At 41.2% G+C, this 15,815-nt stretch overlaps 2 protein-coding genes across 5 annotated transcripts in view; one reads left to right on the forward strand and one right to left on the reverse strand.

The window, feature by feature from the left end:
• The window catches only part of lace (serine palmitoyltransferase long chain base subunit), a 234,107-nt gene that overhangs the window by 201,414 nt on the left and 16,878 nt on the right, over positions 1-15,815 (reverse strand). Inside the window, exon 1 of one of the 3 annotated variants that reach the window (XM_067153521.2) lies at positions 13,311-13,328. The exons of the other annotated variants lie outside the window; for them this stretch is intronic. The gene's annotated coding sequence lies outside the window, so the exon portion shown is untranslated. Of the gene's footprint in view, positions 1-13,310; positions 13,329-15,815 lie in introns of those variants that run through there. 3 annotated transcript variants of the gene reach the window in all.
• LOC136880962 (reticulon-1-A) overlaps positions 1-15,815 on the forward strand; it is a 574,503-nt gene that overhangs the window by 59,240 nt on the left and 499,448 nt on the right. The gene's annotated exons all lie outside the window — the stretch shown is intronic.

Genomic DNA, 15,815 nt, shown 5'->3' on the forward strand with positions numbered 1-15,815 from the left:
ACAACTTCGTCCAGATTCGTCTGTCTCGTGCAGTCTTCATCCACATTGATCCCGCAACTCCGTTTCAGAACATCAGACCATCTGGTTGCCTCACTATCAGTCTCTGGGGGTATCATTCATTTGTCATCCGTGTCCAGTTCATGGGATCCATTCTCGTATGATCTGCCCAGCTATACTTTTGAACCCAGATTTCTCTTCCAACGTCCTTTACTCCGGTCTTGCGCCTGATTTCAGTGTTGCGCAGACGGTGTTTCAGGAAAATTCCTAGTAAACTTCTTTCCATTCTCCTTTGGCAAACACTCGGTTTATTTCACTGTCTGTTGGAGACAGCCTGAGCATCACATGCAAGAACAGGCAGTACACGCGTGTTGAATGCCTTTCCTTTGACCACGACGTTCATAAGAAAATCACTTTTGAGGATAAAACTTAGTGACCAATACCTGTGGTGACCAAACAAGTTCATATACGGTCAAAAGATTCATCTTCCTTAGTATAGTTCCGGCAACTTCCCTTGCATTACTTTAATGCGAGAGGACAAGTTTTATCCAACTAAATCTCAATCTTTAGTTGAAACTCCTGAAAGCGAGATGTTAATATGTGAAATAACTGCCACTTTCAGAACCTAATTATTATAACAGTGTATAGTTGTACTTCGCACTCAACAAATACAGTTCAAAAGCTCCCAACCATGTTAGTTGCATGTAAATTAATCCCAAATGCAGGATAATACAGTATGCGGAAAAAACACACGGTACTAAATTTACGAGTACAAACATCCTTTGAACATCAAACAGTACTGCCGGGATTAGTGGCTCTTCTGACCCAAACTTGGCAGTCCGGTGGTATTTGAAGGTGCTCATATACATCAGCCTCGTGCCGGTAGATTTACTGGTACGTAAAAGAACTCCTGCGGGACTGAGTTCCGGCACCTCGGCGTCTCTGAAAACCGTAAAAGTGGGTAGTGGGACGTAAAGCCAATATTATTATTCTTATTATTCAGGCGGTACTGAATGTCGCCAGGAACCCCCCACTGCAACGACAGTGGATGCAGTAAGATGAAGATACAGTCTACAGCGCGAGGGGGGGGGGTCTCTTACCCTACTGCAACATCACTTTGAGGATCGCTTAAATTCTCATACCCCTCCCACTCCCCAGATCGCACGCCCCCTGATGCCTACATATAGGGCATGCTGAAAGAATCCGTTTTCCGGTCAAATGACCCACCTATTAATGTTCCCGAATTACGAGAGAAGATAGTAATTGTTTGTGTCCTTGTGGCAACATGTGTTCGACACGTTTGACGGTCTGCAGCAGGCATGTCAAGGTCACGAGCTGACAGTTCTGTGCGCACGAGAAACAGTTGTTACAAGCGCTAGCCCAGGACGTTATCAGATAACGCAAGCCTGGAGGGGTGTACATTATTACATTAACTGCGGTACTCCGTACAATACATGTATATTTTCTTTCTTAAAAAGACATACATAATTGTGTTCAGCGCAGCGTTTGCATGAAATGCGTGAAACAGCATGCTTTGTAATCACTGTGTACCGGAAAAATAATTATTTTAAAGGTATTCATAAAGTATGAAGCACAAAATAAAAGGCATTTTTAAGGGCAGAAGATGCTCAACTCTCCTATGAACAATTATGAAGCAGAATACTGCCAAATACAAAAGCGCTTCTGTAACAAAACGTTATATTTTTATTAACTTAAAGGTAAATAGGCTTCGATTAAAGTAGCATCTCCTGAAACTCCCCCTGTGGATGAGGGTGGTAGAATGACACCCACGGCATCCCCTGCCTATCGTAAGAGGAGACTAAAAGGGGTCCCAAGGGCTCTTAATTTTGGAACGTGGCTTGGCGATCACGGAGCCCTTAACCGGTCCTGGCATTGCTTCCACTTACTTGTGCCAGGCTTCTCATTTTCATCTATCCTATCCGTCCTCCCATGGTAAACTCTTGTTCTTTTCCGATCCCGACGCTGTTAGCTTTCCGAGGGCCAGGGAGTCTTTCATGTTCACGCCTTTCGTGGCCCTTGTCTTTCTTTAGCCTATACCTTTATTTTTCGAAATTTCGGACTCATTCCATTTGTTCTCTCTGATTAGTGTTATATAGAGGATGGTTGCGTAGTTGTACTTCCTCTTAAAACAGTAATCACCACCACCACCACCACCACCACCACCACCACCACCACTCCCCTGAAACAGCCGTATTTATACAAAAGTACACAAGTATGAACACACATTAACAAACGACTGTATCTACCCTTGCCACAACCTATGTAGCTGTGCGTTTCAACCATTACTTATAGACCAAAACAGGTAACTGGAGCCTGTCATTGATAGCGTGCACAGCCCTGGCACAGCCCTGAGTCAATAACTTCGGGAAGTACAAGTCGACATTGGGTAAGGGACGTCCGCGTGCAAAGGTTTTTTACGTCGCACCGACACAGACAGGTCTTTTGGCGACGATGGGATGGGATAGGAAAGGCCTAGGAGTTGGAAGGAAGCGGCCGTGGCCTTAATTAAGGTACAGCCCCAGCATTTGCCTGGTGTGAAAATGGGAAACCACGGAAAACCATCTTCAGGCCTGCCGACAGTGGGATTCAAACGCACTATCTCCGGGATGCAAGCTCATAGCCGCGTACCCCTAATCGCACGGCCAGCTCACCCGGTACAGGTTTTTCTAGCACGGGAACTGCGGTTACTGCGGGCAAGCAGTAGCGGCGATTGAGTGGGGGGCGGCGGCGAGGGGTCCCCACTATCTGAAGAAAATACTATTTTTAATTTCATTTTGGACGGCTTAAACTAGGATTTTTTAAAAAAAGCAGTTTGTACAAGCACTGCTGTCTTATCAGCTGGTTCTTTCCTTTATTTTCGTTAATTATTGACAAAATCATTAGCGGAAATACGAACAAAATATTGTTCCTCCCGACTAACCTATTTGTATAGCGCCACAGCAAGTAGTGTAGACTTTGCAAGTGCTGTGAGGAAAGGTAGCAGGGATATACAGTATATATATTCCGTCTTGGACACTGAGGCATGGTTCACCCGCTTGCCACGCGCATTTGTCAGTCTGGCAGTCTCATTAGTGTCTGTTAGTGTCTTAATAGTATATATCGTCAAATACTAAATGATTTTAATTGCATAATCACACCGTACTTCTTTTTAATTCTAATAAATGTGTAATATTGTTCCTTTGGTCAAAGTTTTATTGTATAGTATTGAATAAAAAATCTCAAACTATTGTTACCGCACGTAAGTTGGTAAACTGTCAGCCTTTACATCTCTGTTGAAATTCGCTCAGAGAGCATAAAATAACTTACCCTTTTGTAGCTTTTCCTTTTTCAGTTTTGATGTGTATAACCCCGCCCCCGCCCCCCGACCGCTATATCCCACAAACCCGGGTACTGTTTATCAGTGTATTTTTTGCCCCTGCACTTTTAATTCCCAATCACCGCTACTGCGGGCAAAGTTTGACACGCGTGATCTACAGGACCTTTATGAACAATGCCTGAAATTTCAGAGTGCCCATGTTGAACTAGTGCTGCACGGACGCAGTTAGATAAGTGTTGCCATTGTCACCTTGCTATTTATAATGACTTATCTTGATGTTCAGAACGTGCAAATTCGCTCCTGTTTGTTTTGCAGCATACCGAACATTCACGATATCGCCTACCTGTCGTAGCGGTGACCCTCGGGGACTGTTAGCTTGGGAGCGTTGATGGGCGCCCACAGGACTCCTAGATAAGTCTGGCATTGTTTCCACTTGTCAGGTTCCTTACATTGATCGTTCCTGTTCGACCTTTCACCCCTTGTGTCTCCTTACTTTTGCCGATATCTTCATTCTTCCAAGGGTTGAACCTCTTACTTTTTATGTAGCCTACTGTATACGACACAAATTTTGTTTAAGTGTGTATTTTATTGGGTTAGAAGGTTGGTTGGTTGGTTGGTGGATTTTTTTTTTTTTTTTTTTCTTCCGAGAGCAGTTTGCAGTTTAAACTCGTCGGAATTTGACAGATATCTGGGAGGTAGAAACAAAAATATTTCCAGTTTGGTAACTGAATCGAGCTATTTAGCTCCAGCTTTAATTCACCATTGTTTTGTTCGCTAGAAGCAGTACGCTGGTCAGTAATCTGACAGGTAATGTACGTACAGGTACTCATATATATATTTCAACTAATTTTCCTGCATCATGTTCTGGACGCCTGGCATTCGTAATTCAAGAACAATGCTTAGCAGTTTTCTTTCTTCAACGAGCCTCCGACGTTTGTTTGCATACGGTAATGCGTTGGGGTTTCGCTTTTACCTGGATGAGTTTTTTGAGTGACGTCGTTCGATGCTTTGCTTCGAAGTGTTTCAAGAGTACAGTATTACGATAGTTCATATTAAACTCTCGTTCAGTTGTGAGCATCTATGTTTACGCATTCGTAGTTCGTTATTGAACGCGTTGTCATTGAAAAAAATACCGTCTAGACTTTTTTTTTTCTTTCTCCGATGTAACATTGCAGATTACTTATACTTCTCGGTGTTGTCAGATACCGACCTTCAGAACATTCCGATTGATTGTCGGTATGTATACGTTTCTCCGAACTATTTAATTCCGTAAGGATGGTATCAATGCCTTGATAATACAATGACTCTGCTCATTACGTGCATTCGTAATTAGGTTGATGTGCTAATCCTGTGGACTGAGATACGCTTATCTCGTTTCCAAGCTAGTAATCAAGAGTATGTCTGTCGTTGCCACACCCAGTTGCCATGGCGGTTATGGTTAACTTTAATTTCCTTACAAAATATGTCACCCCTTCGTAACGTTAATCAAGGGGAGAAATGTGAAGAGTTCCGAGCCTTCGGAGTATGAAGGCCCCAGCAAAAGAAAGGAAAGGGGCCTATGAGGCGTGAAAGTGAAACTCCCGTAAGGACTTGCAAACCTAATTCTGTCGGAGTCACACGCGAATGCAAGGCGCACCATAAAATCGAAGATGCTGTCAAGGGTGTCGTTAGAGGTGGGGGAGTTTGGGGGGAGGGGGTTGGATGGAGAGGGCAGGTGGAACGTGTCCCACCCAGTATTTTTCTGTATCCTTTCTCATGTCAGTGTTTTATTTCTTCTACAATGATAAATCAGCACGTAATCATAAGTGCTGATATCAGGCTTATATCGTGCAAGGAGGTTCTTTTTCTATATTCCGATTACATATTTCAAGTAACTGAGGATTTGTAGACTGCAGTGCTGAGTGACATGTTGAAACAGTGCTGAGCTAGCGGTCTGCACCTCTAATATTACAATAACCGCTGCGTTGGAAAACGTGTTACTAACGAGGAGAAACTTAGGCTGTCCGGAGATTGCCACATCATATTTAGATTTGCAGTCAAAATTGTTGTTACAGAATAAAATCATTACATGTGTTGAGGACGCAGTGGTTGCTTCCTGTGGGATGAGCCCGGATAAAAATGTTAAGTTTCAAATATGGTTACCATTCTTCGACTTCTGTTGGTTTCACCGAAAGCAGAAAGAAGTTTCAGTACCCTACGTCATTTTAAAACCGCAGACTATTTGCGTTCTACTATGACTTAAGAGACTGGAGCATGAGGCTGTTTGCTATACACACGAAGACCGCTTAGACAGTGTTGATAACAGCAAAAAAAAAAAAAAAATACCGGAGGGAACAGTGAGGGACTGTCTCGCTGGGTTTTCGTGACAACGTCGCACGGCGCAAGTCTGGTTTAGGGTGAAAAAATCTAAAATAAGAGTTTTAATAAATAATAATGTTATTTGCTGTACGTCCCACTAACTACTTTTTAAGGTCTTCGGAGACGCCGAGGTGCCGGAATTTAGTCCCGCAGGAGTTCTTTAACGTGCCAGTAAATCTACCGACACGGGGCTGTCGTATTTGAGCACCTTCAAATACCACCGGACTGAGCCAGGATCGAACCTGCCAAGTTGGGGTTAGAAGGCCAGCGCCGTAACCGTCTGAGCCACTCAGCCCGGCAAAATAAGAGTTTTATCTATACATTGGTCACTATTTAAAAAAGAATGATAGTTCTGTATCAGTCGTGTCCACAGTAACAAGAAAATGTCTGTAGACTATGGATTGATGTACGTGCGTCAGGAGAAAATGGCTGAAGAGAATTTAATGAAAATCAGTATGTACAGTCGACGAATGAGACGCTGCAGTCTAGGGTATAAATAATTGTATTCGTGCTGAGTGAAATGGTGGTTTCGAGGAAGGCCAAAAGTGTAATTCTTAAATATCTATGTTGTTATACTCCGCACGGCTTTACTTTTAAATTGACGTTTCGCAAAATAAATTATAGCATCGTCTTACCTTTGTTGCCAGCGCGCTACTGCCGCGAGAACAGCTGATGCAACACGACAGCGGTAAACAGAACCCCTTAAAATGTAATACCGTACCCAGGAAAGCTAATGAATCGGAATTGAGAACAAATTCGCAAAAACTACACTTACTAACAACATACGACACTAAAAAGAGAATACATTATTAAGAATAAAAGGGAATGAAGAAATAACACACCACTCGTCGCTAATGGCTGGCAAAGGAAAGAGGCATGGCCTACGAAGGGAACACTCCACTGATCTCGGAGTCACTCTCTTGCTACTTGTCTTTCCCAAACTACACTGAGACCTGAAGTAAATACACTAACCAATACACGGACGTAAATAAACGTACAGTTACTCTTATACACTGAATTATTAAACCTGTCTTGTTCTAACTTACGCTATGCTAAACTGTAAACTACGCTGTATTATACTCGAGAGATAAACTAATATGAAAAACACTAATTACTGAAGAAAAATGCAAGAGATCCCGAACCGTACCGAATACGATACACTCTGAGCGAGATAGGTTGACCACGTGGTGAAGAGTTGGCAACTAGGTTTCGAGAACGCTCTCTGCCGATACAGGACCAATATTAATGGCAGTTCGGGATTGGTTGGATGTCTGCGTTTCATCGCTTAACCACCAGACAGAGCCAAAGTCGGCCTAAACGTCAATTTAGAAGTAGAGCAGCGCGGAGTATAGTGGTCCTATCGATAAATACTACGCAACTAAAGTAATATAGAATTACATTTCCGATTATTTATATGTCTTATACATTTTTACCGGGGTACTGGCTATGATAAGATAAGAGATACTCATGAATTTCAGTCTGTCTTGCTAAGTCCATATCAATGCCGAACTACGAGAAAATAGGTGAACAGAATTTTTTAAAAATCGGCATGTAAAGTTAGGGAATAAGGCACTACAGTCTAGGCTATAAAATATTTTAATATTTTTATATCATTTTACAGGGCGAGTCGGCCGTGCGGTTAGGGGCGCCCAGCTGTGAGTTTGCATCCGGGAGATATTGGGTTCGAGCCCCACTGTCGGCAACCCTGAATATGGTTTTCCGTGGTTTCCCGTTTTCACACCAGGCAAATGCTTGGGCTGTACCTTAATTAAGGCAACGGCGCTTCCCCACTCCAAGGCCTTCCTATCCCATCGTCGCCATAAGACCTGTCTGTGTCGGTGCGACGTAAAAAAAAAAAAAGTAAAAGATATTTTATTCACGTTGGATGAAATGGGAGCTCGGGGGAGGGTGCTTACAATTTAATTTTTAAATACCGGTACCTGTGTTACTGGTTCTACCGAAGAGTACTACATAAAAAAACAGTTATAGAGAATACAATTTCCGATCATTTATATCTTAGTGTTTTACCCTACCAACTATGGTTATAGAATTGCTGAATTTAAACTTGTGTTTCTTAGTCTATATCAACGCCGAGCATTGCCAACATGAAAATATTGTTCAGTGGTGATAACTGGCTATGATTTTTGTCATGACCGTCTTAAGGTGTAAACCCGTGTGGTTATCGGTCCATGTCGACATGAAAAATAGAATAAACCGTAAAAGAACGATCGCTTGAAGAATAAGACAAAGGGGAGTCGCGAAAGGAGGAATGACTTCCTCTACATTAGAAGCCCTAATATCACAAAGTCGGAAGAAAAGTTTCGATATCGATATGAATATCAATATTGATAGCTCATAAAACCGATCAACAGTAGCATTATATTGACCATTGTTGCTATGTGATTTGTCTCTTCTGCTGCCACTCGTCTCCGATAGATGGGATTACCACTGTGTTCCGAGCAAGGGCGCCCATATGATAGTTTGTACGGGGAGCCTAGACCTGGGTATATGTAGTATTTTTAACATTTTGGAAGATGAATAGCGACTTGTATTCCGCGGTAGAATAACACCCACAGTATCCCCTGCCTGTTGATAGAGGGCGGTACTATGTCTTCTACGTAGGCCTAATACCGACTTTTTAATCATTTTCTTGAAAGAAAAACACCTGACTACTTACGATTTTTCCTTCCCTTGAGAGGAGGAATTGGGGTGGGGGGCGGCCCCACCATTCCCCCGGGCATGGGAGCCCTTGGTCCCGAGTAAAACAGCATGCCTGAATATTGGCGAAATGTATAGTTGGGCCCACGAGAGTTGGGGTCTGACATTTGAGCGGCGAAGGCACTAACTACGAAGTACGCTGCATTGTAATAGTTACCTTCGTCTGCTGCATATCACCCTCTCATACCGGCAGAGTATGTAATTAAACATGTAGGCCTAATGCAATTCGGTAAACTTTGACCCGTTCCTAAGCTCGTGCTAATAATTCCAACATTTAAGACAAAGCACATCATTGTCGATAAATGAGATTTCATAATCACTAACAAAATCATCAGTTTCTGATATCCTTAACAATAACGCATATTACATACTGAATAGAACTGTACAACTGTAGCCAGTTACACACAAAAAACGACGAAAATAATATTCGGAAAACAAACGCTTAAATAAATAAAGCAGCAACAACCAAGACAGCTAACACAGTACCACTCCGAATATCATAAAAGCAACTGACAGCAAGCCAACCTACGTGGGATTGGCTTCCTTAAATGTGGCATCGCTGTTATCGTTGCCATAACAGACCATTTTCGAGCAGCGTTGGTCAACTTTTCTCGCCGGTGGCGCCAAACGTCAGCCTCAAACTCTCGTGGGCCTTAAATGGCACCCTGCACTACGGGTGGTGTGACATTAGTCATCTCGGGCTCAGAGAGAGCCTACACGAGGGGTCGTAATTGATATTTAGGCGGTCAACTCTCCGATTATTCAACAATTTTATTGCAAATTTTCAGTGTTTGGTCACTTACCATTCACATACTGTAGGCCTACTTACGTTCGCTAAAATTGCTTTCATGTATATTAGCCAGTCTATTAGCAAACAAAAGGAGACCAGGATCGCTACGGTGCTTCGAAGTGTAGTAAGTGCAAGTAATTGAGCCCTCAGAGCACGAGGCCTCGCGGGGAGAAGTTGTATCATTGCACTAAATTTACTGTTGTGTCGTCCGGCTCCATGGCTAAGTGGTTACGGGTTCGATTCCCGGTAGGGTCGGGAATTTTAACCATCATTGGTTAATTTCGCTAGCACGAGGGCTGGCTGTCTGTGTCGTCTTCATCATTTCATCTTCATCACGGGCGTCAAATCAAAAGACCTGCACCTGGCGAGTCGAACATGTCCTTAATGTTGTCATTTATTTGAGGCCTTGAATGACTTTGCGATATCGGAATATCGAACGTATCGCTTATGGGTTGCCAGAAACTATAAACTCTATGTGCATTCAGGTCTGCGGAGTGAGAGATTGCGCCAAGAGAGGCCAAATTGTTGTGAAGAAAGACGAAAGACTCGGTAATGGCTGGTGAGTCGATGTATTGTCTTTTAGTCAAATGTGTATTATGTTTACATAAATGATGTATGTTTGTCTTTTCAGCACATTTTACAATAGTTCTTTAAATTCGGTGGCGGTGACCCTCTAAGACAGGTGAAGCGCTGGATTCAAGTAACAAATTCCTTTTCAAAATATCCTTACACACACACACCTTCATCTAATGAAATAAATAAATTTAATCTACATTTGTAAACTCTAACATTCTAGAAGTGTATATATGAAGTGAAACAACAGTTGACGTGAAACAAATTTTGAGGAACAGAAGTAACTTTTAATTACATCATCATTGTCATTTATTACGTAGACCTGTTCAGTGCCAGACTCATTCTGACTTCATCATACAACGTCAGGCGACTCTTTCATATAATGACTTTCTCAGCATGCACTTATTTTTAATTTAAAAGTATATCATATCAATGTATAGTAACTATTTGTGAATACTAATAAATAATAATAAAATATCATACAGAAAATTATATAAATAAATACAATTACTCAAAAACGTAATAAAATTAATAAACATAATTAATCGAAATGTCCGTAGTATGGGCGCCAGAGTTCACCAGAATGGATCCCTCGAATTTAGATAGAGCATGATCATTCTTTATATCCCAGGGCGTGTACATAATGCTGCGTACTGGTACATCTGCTTCAGGCCTTACCTAACTTCTGAAAACGACAAAATAGGTAGGAACTGCACCTAGGTTCATCAATAACTCCACTGATTCTAAAATATCTAACTATATTCTCAATAAAATCCGTGCATGAGCACCTCATCAACACACCAAAATACACTTACAATACACAAACAGAAGATTGCTGGAAGACTCCATATTTAGAACAACAATGAAAACAGTGGGAAAACGAAAGCGAGAACTAAGCCACCATTTGTAGTTACTTCGTTGAAATATGTACATATATGTATATAAGAACCCTTCGCTGTCTCTATATCAACGCGACTTACCGATTCTCAAAATCAGCACTTATAAAATCACACAGATACTGTACCTCGTAATACTGTGTTCAGTCTTTTTAACACTTGTTATAAAGATATATACATTTGAGCAACACACGCTTGTCGTTCCTGAGCATAAATTATGGAAAGTCTGAGATATAGCACCTCCCAGTTTTCAGCAGCATGTAATACCAGGCCACCACAATATGATACAATACTAAGTTGTATGTCAGTCGCTTCTCACAAACATAAAAATACTACGTTCCACAAACAAGACTACGTTCCACAAACGTTTGAAGTCCAGTCCAGTATAGTGCAGCAATGTACCGTTTGATCAACCTTTATGGACATCAGCATTCCCCTTCCTCTCACATGATACATCTGGATTGGTCCTTGCCAGCCAATCATGGCAGATCCTCTTGTCAAGACCACGCCGTGAACTCCTTCTTGGTCCCAAGACATAAACAAAATCTGGGGTGTTTCACATGAGTCATAGAACTTTCCGAGTACAACAAGAAGCTCATCTCATCAGACTGGGATATATTCATGACTCGTGCAAAGTTTCCAAGTTCCAACATAGCAATGTTTTCCCAGCCGTATGGTCAAAACAAATTACTCATACTACATATATGGAGACCTCCCAGCTTACAAATATTAATGAAAAAATATACAACTGAAATACTGACGATGATAATAATAATAATAATAATAATAATAATAATAATAATAATAATAATAATAATAATAATAATAATAATAATAATAAATCGAATACTGACAATATCTCTCACTTCTACATGTAGTGTGAGGGTGTGATATATGTACTATCACAGTATTGACTAGGTGCAACCAATAATCTGGAAGAATAGTTTTCTAACGGTGAAAGGATGACTGAAATTGGTTTAGTGTTCTCGAGATTACCCTCCATATACAAACAAGCTCACAAACTTGTTTTATTTTTCTTTCGTTGGGTCGGCACTAACGTGAATTAAGCCCTCTTTTTTCATCTGATGCCCTTCCCGAAGCCAACCCAATCTACATGTGCTACATCACTCGCACATGCGACCCCATCCGGATGTGCGAAAGTGGCAGAAGCAAAATACAGTGTATAATATTCAGTCAGGTACCGTACATTTGCAGATACTTTCCTTAATCCAGATTCAATCTGAACTGTGGACGATTCCTAAAGTAGCGTCATTAGATAAAAAAAAAATGAACTCTGAAATACTGACTCACAGCAATCTTGCTTCAAGAACAAACTTATCGTGGAAGGAATGTGTCACAGTAATGATAAAGAGACTCTGAATGACAGTGACGTTAATGTTTTCTTGGTAGATTATCAGGATTATTTATCTCCAGCGGACGTAACGCTTTTATACGTTTACTAAGAATTAGATAACTTCAAGCAGTGTTCTTCCTCCTGAGCATATTCCTGAATCGATAAAGTTTGGTCCATGTCATATTATTCATGTCTTAGATTCTCAGTTACATAAGTATCAGCTTTGCCAGGCTGTAGCTCAGATGGCAGAGACTGTGGCCTCAGCCCAAGTTACCGAATTTCATCACGGCTGTCCTATTTTTTTTTTAAATTTTTGAAGGTGCTCAAATACGCCAGCGTCGTGTCGGTGGATATGCCGGCACTTAAAAGAACTTCTACAGGACGATATTCCAGCATCCTGGAGTCAAACCCCGTAAAAAGAAGTGTGGCGTAAAACCGTAAAATGTTATTATTATTATTATTATTATTATTATTATTATTATTATTATTATTATTATTATTATTATTATTATTATTATTATTATATTTTACCCATGGACCGGGCGAGTTGCCTGTGCGGTTAGCGGCGTGCAGCTGTGAGCTTGCATCTGGGAGATAGTGGGTTCGAACCCCACCGTCGGCAGTCCTGAAGATGGTTTTCCGTGGTTTCCCATTTTCACACCAGGCAAATGCTTGGGCTGTACCTTAATGAAGGCCACGGTCGCTTCCTTCCCATTCCTAGGCCTTTCCTACCCCATTGTCGCCATAAGATCTATCTGTGTTGGTGCGACGTAAAGCAAAATAGCAAAAAAGAAAATATATATACACCCATGGTTCAGACCACCTCGATCATGTTTTGCCAATCCAAGTTACAGTGTCCTTCGAGTTTTGTAAAACAGAAAAGAAACCGCATACCTTTTTAAAGAAAATCATTAACGGTTTAGGTAGTATTAAGTCAAGCCTTTAGGAATGCTCCTACAGTACTTAGCATAGGGTTTCTTCTGTTAACAATTAAAGAAAAAATATGTTTTGCTACATTTTAAAGGTAGGTATGTGGTCCTGGGGACTTTTTGTATAACCGTCTATGATCTACTATTCTTGCGCATGTAGTTTGTGGATATCTTAAAGAGTTTAGGCAGTACAACCCGAGAAAGGGTTCGCGTGGCGTCACTGTCATCGTTTTTTCGGTGAAAGAGTTACTTTCCTTTCGTCACGATTCAATGTTTAATACACGGAAACCTTCCTCGGGATACCTTCTAGGCAACAGCGAAAATTGGATAAGAATCTAATCAATACATACATACATACATGTATATGGCCACGTAGAGATTATCCAGCTTCTGAACCAAACAGTACTTGCCTTGGCGCACGATAATGATAAAATTCCATCATGTCAATGCTATATCGAAGTCCTAGGTAAGCGCCTTGTTAATTCCCTTATCAGCAGTAAACTTATGATTCAACTGTGGCGTGATACATGGTCACATGTAGGAACGCCCAATATTCACGTTTCGCTGCACGAGCGTCGACCTACTCGGAAGATTGTGGACAGCCTTGCGAGATGAATACTTTCGGGACCCACTGCTAACCAGTCAGGCGTCAGGATTATCGAGAACTGAGGAGAATGTATAGAGTAGCATCGAACCAGTAGCGGTGATTGGGAATTAGAAGTGCAGGGGCAAATATATACTGTATATACACACAGACGTAATTCAATATTAAAACTTTCACTAAAGGAACAATACTGCTCATGCATTACAATTAAATAGAAGTCGGCGTGATTATACAATTAAAAATAATGTAGTATTTGACTACACACTAAGAAACTAACACCAAGGAGGCTGCCAGAATGACGAATGCTCGCGGCAAGCGAGTGAATCATACCTCACTGCCAATGACCTTGGCAAACGAATATACCCCCGCTACCCTTCCTCGAAGAACATGCAAAGTCTCCACTACTTGCTGTAGCGCTATATAAACCAGTTGGCCGCGACGAACGACATTTTGTGCGTATTTCCGCTAATAATTTTATTAACAATTAAAGAAAATGAAGGAAAGGACTAGCTGAAAAGACAACAGGGTTTGTACAAATTGCTCTTTCTTTAAAATAACAAAAAAATCCTAGTTCCAGCCGGCCTAATCGCCGCTACTGCATCGAATTAGTGTGTAAACTTCAGATTTCCTCAAATTGTCGAGGTTTGTGTTTCTTAGAAAACGAGAACTGTTCCTTGCATATGATTAAATGCAGATAAGTGCGTATACGTTTTCGTAGCGAGAGAGATATTACACGATACCAAACCAAACCCAATGGCGCAGCAGTCCCCAAGCGACCGCTGCCGTTTACGAGGTGTCGTGTGGTTGGTACTTCGAATCCTCTCGGCCGTTATTCTTCGATTTCTAGACCGGGGCCGCTATTTCAGTCAGATAGCTGCTCAGTTGTGATCATGTAAGCTGAGCGGACCTTGAACCAGCCTTCAGATCCCGGTGAAAATCCGTGACCTGGCCAGGATTCGAACGCGGATTCTCCTGCTAAGATGCAGGCACGCTACTCCTACACCGCGGAGCCGGCTATATTATACTACTTCGAGATTAAAATGTACTGTAATTTATTATGTATAGGAATGGTAAGAACAGTAGTTTCTTTTGTAAATTTTAATTTTATTTCTGTAGTTGGAAATCGCTTGAGTCTTGCTGACTTGCATTGAACGAAAACGAATTAGGCTAATCGACTTCAGAAATCTAGAAATGATGTACTTTTGAATACCTTACCTTGTTCCTCTAATCCTTTCCCTTGCCTATCTAGAGCTTCACTATACAATGTTCATTTCTGTCTCATTAACTCCATTCTCTGCTTCTTCCTCCAAAGAACTCGTTTGTCGTTTGTACTGTGTGTTCTCAATAGGGGTTCCTTCTACTTCAATCTTTCCTATCCGTCCTCCTTCGGTAAATTCGTGTGGTCTTCCGATCCCAACGGTGATGGGTGTGGTTGACAGACTGAACTCTTTAATATTAGGACTGTATGACAAACACGCTCCGAAGAAGCAAATTCGAGTTTCTCACCCTTCGTCTCCTTGGCTAACAAATGAAATTAAGTCGGTCATGGCAAATCGTGATGCTTGGTATAGGCGATTTAGGCGAACTGAAAGCACTAGTGATTTCGAAAATTACCGTATTCTCCGAAATCAAGTTAAGAAATTAATTCGTAACAGCAAGTATAAATATATTCAAGAGATAACAAACAGACGAAATTCAGCACTAATATGGAAACATTTGCATCAGATGGGTATAGGTCGCAGCCTGACCATGCAGACACCCAGTATACCACTTGATGATCTAAATTCTCATTTTACGAAAGCAGCATACACTAATAATGATATTACTGACAATAATGACTATGATGCTAACTATCCTAATAATAATAATAATAATAATAATAATAATAATAATAATAATCATCAACCAGTTGATGACCTAACTGATGATGATATTAACGCCATAAATGCTCATTCCCGAGTAAATCAAGTAAAATTCACTTTCAAAAAAGTTGGGGCGAATGATGTGAAGCGTGTAATTTACTCCCTCAAGTCTGATGCTCCGGGTAATGACGACATACCATTATCTTTCATAAAAAATATTATTGGTGCCATATTACCTATTCTGACGCATATATTTAATCAATGCCTTGTACAGGGAGTATTCCCAACTGTGTGGAAGCACGGTATCGTTATTCCTATTCCTAAGAAGAATTCTCCTAGTTTACCATCAGATTATCGCCCTATATCCATTCTCCCACCCCTTTCCAAAGTACTAGAA

This window comes from Anabrus simplex, chromosome 9 (genome assembly GCF_040414725.1).
Source record: "Anabrus simplex isolate iqAnaSimp1 chromosome 9, ASM4041472v1, whole genome shotgun sequence".
Classification (NCBI taxonomy): domain Eukaryota; kingdom Metazoa; phylum Arthropoda; class Insecta; order Orthoptera; family Tettigoniidae; genus Anabrus; species Anabrus simplex.